The sequence below is a fragment of the Watersipora subatra genome, chromosome 5 (assembly GCF_963576615.1).
Source record: "Watersipora subatra chromosome 5, tzWatSuba1.1, whole genome shotgun sequence".
NCBI lineage: Eukaryota > Metazoa > Bryozoa > Gymnolaemata > Cheilostomatida > Watersiporidae > Watersipora > Watersipora subatra.
The window spans coordinates 7,846,285-7,852,060 of record NC_088712.1 but is presented as its reverse complement, the minus strand read 5'-3'; the positions used below and the strand labels follow the sequence as shown (position 1 = coordinate 7,852,060).

General features: G+C 31.9%; 1 long non-coding RNA gene across 1 annotated transcript; it reads left to right on the top strand.

Moving 5' to 3' along the window:
* Positions 1-2,046: 2,046 nt before the first annotated feature.
* LOC137396945 (uncharacterized) lies at positions 2,047-3,533 on the top strand. The gene is made up of 2 exons (XR_010978673.1): positions 2,047-2,275; positions 3,013-3,533. It is a non-coding gene; the product is annotated as an uncharacterized lncRNA (long non-coding RNA).
* Positions 3,534-5,776: the final 2,243 nt, after the last annotated feature.

The window sequence follows — 5,776 nt, the reverse complement described above, 5'->3', positions numbered from 1 at the left end:
AAACTTTTGAACCATCCACTTGACATATTTCTTTGCACCTTTTGACTACAAAAGTTATGAATGTCTACAATGATGACAAAGGCTATCTACAAAATTGTATCCTTGATAGCATCAATAAGCTAATCATAAAATGACAGCATTTTGTTTACTTGTCATGCAATTATAATTAAAAATATAATACTCAAAAATAATTCTAATTGCATTAAAATTATCTGTACTTATCAAAACACGCTCGTAACATAAAGAGTCAAGTTTTATTTCAAATAATACATAGAAAGTATACCGACCAGATCTCTCACATATTGCAGCTTGCAGGTGCATGTAAGTGTGTGCCAGATTTGTGAAGCCCTTAGAGTTGAAGTTAAAACCATTCTACTGTAAAGATTCCAGCAATAAATAAATAGCCCTTTTGAATTACTGAACTATAAAAGTAGCTAACATTGTCTGCTACTGTGATGGCATGTTTTTTTATGAAGAAAAGACAATAAGTATGCTGGATATAGCCAAAACAAGCAAACGCTCCTACCAAAAAAGATTGAAAGCACCATAAAATATGCATTTATAATCGTGCTCCAGTTTATTATCTAACAAAAAGTATAAAATGGAGACATAATAACTTATCAAAAACCACTTTCACTTAATTGGTCGAGGGCTGTAGAAACTGTCCAATATCAGCTTGGTTGTGACCCCTTATACGTAATATCAGCTCAGCTAAGGCAGCACCATAAATTCTTTTGATGAACTTCAAGGTTCTTATTTTTGTCGTTTCACACGGTCTGTTTCACATAACCACACAAAATAAAATTGTATACTTTAATAATCAAAACTGATACACAGCGATAACATAAACTTCTAGTTGTTCACTAGTTGTTGACCATTAAACAGAATGTATAAAATAAAGTTCTTTGATGAAGTGAATCACTTAAAAATTAATTGACTGTGTATAGTGAGGTCAATCATTCAAATAAAAAGACTAGGTAAACAAGTTATTAAAATAATGTTGAAATAAAGTGAAACTAATAAATCAAAAGCTAAGAATAGTTTTTGTTAACTCTTTTAACAAATTTTCTTATTCTACAGGCTACTCATGAATTTGGCATATTTACTGTAGGTGGTTTGAAATAGACAAATCAATATGATATATGCTAACAAGTAATAATTTTCTTTCAAGTCAGCAATAAAACCAATGTTCAGCTGTCTAACCAGAAATAAAAAATTAAAAAATCAACCTGTGTTAAAATCAAACCATTTTTGAAAATCAAATTTATTTAAAACTATATTCGGTAATCTGTAAAGATATTTCAAGGAGTAATTGTAAATGGTAAAACTCATCAGCTGACATAATAATACATCGCCTGTGAGGACTCATGAAATTACCACAAGGTAACAAAAATGAGAATATTACTTCAAATAATAACGATGGGTAAAACACACCAGGACATAATCTGAATTAAATACTGGAAAAAGCCAACAACCTAAGATGCAGAAAAAACACCAGAAAATTGTTTTTTCCATATTATAGTAGGTGCAGCCATAAGCAAAAACATGCAGAAACCAACTAAATAAATTCTGACAAACCAAGCTCGTAAAGCAACAAATTAAAAAAGTTATTATGAAAATGCAAAAATCAACCACTCTCTAGCCAATAAACCAGCTATAATGAGACTTTTTCAACCCACACTTGTATGCCATAATGTTTTTACATAAGAATGCAGTTAACCGCAATATAACTAAATGATAGAAACATAAGCCATGCCAAAGTTTTGTCACTGTAAAGAACTGCAGCTACTATGTCTACAAAAATGGGTCATGATAATAAAAGCCAACCAAGCAAGCATTATTGAGATAAACATGCATCATCTGTAACATCCGCTTAAAACAAAGTGTTCATTAGTGAAATTCAATGCACTACCAAACATTTCATTTTTGCTTAATTCCAATTGGTTAAGTGAGCTTCACCATGTAAGAGTCTTAGGCGTGCAGTGATTGGACAACAATTAAATATTAACTCAAGCACTGACAAGTACAGTCCAGTTCACAGAAGAACTTTAAAAGGCAGGTGTTATAAAACAAGTGAACTTAAATACACATGAAAAAACTTGGTTTCGAGAAAACTATTCACTTTTTCACTTTTGCATGGTTTGAAAATAGTTCATATTTTTGAAGATAATTTACTCTTTCTAATTTCAGTTGAGGTTGGCTGACAAAGTAACAAAAATGAAGTGTGCTCCTTGTTTCTTCGCTGCTATGATAACACTGTTTTTTTCCGCAAGAGGTTAGTAGTAATCAATATACATTTGTATTAGTTAAACTTACTATCTATAACTAATTTTTATTGTCGTACCGTAATTAACACCATATAATTAACTCTATTTCTTAGATACTATTCATTGAACTTCCTTTTGATGGTTTCAAAAAAGACTTTCAGAGATACTTTCATCCTGTTACTCATTGTACATGTAGAGATACAAAAGCATGACAAGCTAGTAATCATCTCTTTCAACTAAATCATAGTTTTGTGTTCAGTCAAAAATTACATAGTTTTTAACTACCTTGATAAATTTTTGTCATGTGTTTGTTTATTAAATCTAGCATCTATCAACTGTAATTTATCATTATATATTTACACAAGGATATGTAGACAAATATCATAAAGACTTTACTAGAGCAATATTTGTATTATCGTTTTCAAAGTAAGAATTATTTTAGAAAATTTGTCATTTAATGTAAGAATATTTTCTTGAGAGCCAAAATTTTCATCTCGTTAATAGAGGCAAGCTGTTAGTAATTTGACTAAAATAATAGTGTAATTTTCAGTTTTCTGAAGACAATTATGTTTTGAACTTGTGGTAAACAATTATTGGCTATCAAAATTCTTTATAAATAGAAGTTATTCAATTCTATATATAGAAATTCTTTGTAAAAGCATAAGTTTGGCAAACAAGGAAGGTAAAGCACTGTCAATCAGACATATCTCAACTTTGATACTCATACTTCCCTGTTTAATTTTAGTTGATTCCAATGCAGAGATTAGTTCTTGTCAATTTTCATCTGATTGTGAGGGGCTGATCACATGTGGTAATGATAAAGTAAGGAGCTGCATGGATGAAATGTGCGCCTGTAAAACTTGTGATGAGGTATGTCGTCTCGGAATCATGTGCACAAGGCCACTTCGCGGTTCAAGAAATAACCTCTGCACCTGTTCAGGATGCCGTCACCATGGTGACTGGAGGTCATGTCAACTGAATTGCATAGAGAAAGGATGTCGCCATGGGTTGTTCATTGCTAGATACAATGACTGTTTCTGCAGAATGTGTTAAAATGCACATGCTCCACTTGTACTGAACCAAGATTGGTTAATTACCAATACAACTATCAACTGATTGTTAAAACAATGTGTTGTCTTATATCAAAATTGTCACAAAGATATGTCATAAATGAAACAAAAAACTTTCTTTTACTGATATTTACTTTATTGTACGCTAGAAAAAATTGAAATATCAAGTTCCAAAATAAAGAGCTAAAGTGAATGACTTTTTCAAAATTTTATTTCTGTCATCATTTCAAGACCGTACCAAAAATATTCAACCAGAGTCCAAAACAGTAAACTGTGAGCAAGTAATAAAATATTCTTTATCAAGAACTAAGATTGTACGGATATCTGACTTTTAACTAAAAAGCATGCATACTTGATATGCATAGTTAGTTGCAAACCAAATTCTTACTAAAATACTCAATCGTAAGCTCTGTGTATAATTACAATTAGGCAATAATAAACTCACGTTAGTTATAGTGCAGAGCAGGGCACATAGTTGTTTTACTTATTCTATACGCATTGATACCTAGCAACAAATGTGTCCAACATGACAAGCAAACTTTATATTTCTATAAATCATAGCCCAACTTGGTTTTTAATTAATCAAAGGCTGCATATTTATTTATGCCAGATTAGAGAAACACTTATTGGTGGAATAGCCCCTCTTTCATTTTAAAGAGTCTTGTAATCAATAGAGAACTCTGCTGAGTAGATACAACAAGAATATAGCAAGCATTCATGTTATGTTGAAAAAATATTTAAGAAAAGTTAGCTTCCTAGCTTTAGATAAAAATAGCCTAGACTACTTGCAAAGATATAATTATTGAAGATATCACAATTTTATGCATTCATAATCATGCCTTGGTTTAATCTTTTTTGCAACTTTTAGTGGACATTTGGTTCTACCAACATGTTTTCTTAATGCAGCATTAGGCTAAAAATTATTTAATACCAGATCTAAAACTCACAAGTACAAGTACTATGTAAATGCGTATTAGTGAAGAGAGTGTCAGGTATAGGTTGACTTTGCTTATATATATAACGCATAGCTACTATACCATGTTCTCATGAAAAAGATAAATATACTATATTAAACGTTGGTTCAAATCACCCAAAAGTCAGCCGTTGCATCTTTAATTAACCATTTTACTGCAGCAATTTTAAAGCTTGTATCCATGACAACATTTGCAAATAGTAATATCATTACAAAACAACTATTAGGTTAACCAACTATCTACAACAATTAACTCAACAAAAGTATGCTATGGGTGTAAAAATAAACTACTGGTTAGCTAATATATCAGCAATTGAAATGATTAGTTCTCCTACATTAAATATGTTCCATAACACTGTTTAATAGTTTTTCAAAGTCAGTGGAGTGCTACTGTATTCAAGCTGTTACGGCAGGCAGGTTTTTCCTCTCTTCCTCTTTTCTCTTTTCATGAGTGTTCCACTACAACAAGTCTTTAATTATCTTGCAAACACTCCCGTATTCCTTGGGGTGGCTGGGCGGCTAAGCAACCCTTACTTTTTAGTGATTTTAGCCGGCTAAGTACCAGGAATTGCAGTCTAAGTTCCTTCACTTAGAATTTTCAACACTAATTAACTAGCAACTAGCATTCTATATTGTCTTCGGGTGGTCTCGCCAAATGAGTGATGTTGCGAGACTTTGTTATGACTTGAAAACTGAACTTTTTTGTTTCTAGTGGGGGTGTGAAGTAGATTCTGAAACTTGCATTTTCCTTATCATATAAAACTTAATCAATGTTGAATCAAAACATCGATGAAGAGCATTATGGTGCATGCTCGTCTAAATAATCCTCTAATATTACACATGTATAAAGATATTGAAATAGATACAGAAGCAGTTGTTAAAGATTTTTGCCATAAAAGAAGTAATACTACTTCTTTTATGGCAAAAATCTTTCACAACTGATTCTGCATCTATTTCAATATCTTTATACATGTGTAATATTAGAGGATTATTTAGACGAGCCTGTCCTGTAGCGCTCCTCATCACTGCATTAGTGGCGGGCAAAACCAATATGTACTAGATTAGTGAGCCTCTCCATTTCATCGCTAGTCGCGCTAGAGCGCGACTAGCGATGAAATGTACGGATATCTGACTACGCGCTCTAGCGCTAGTCGCGCTAGAGCGCGACTAGCGCTAGAGCTCTATTAATTAGTAATTAGTAATTCCAAGCGAATGGACTTAGACTGCAATTCTTAGTACTCAGCCGCCGAAAAATATAGTTTAAGATTATAGTTTAAGTTTACAGCATTAAGTTTAAGACTATTTAATAAAATATTTTAAACTCACAAGTACAAGTACTATGTAAAGACACATTAGTGAAGAGAACGTCAGCTAAAAGATGATTTTAGTTTTTTATGTATGATTATGATTTATAATAATAACTGTATGTGTAGAAAGAGTCAAACACACAATTCAAATTATAGACA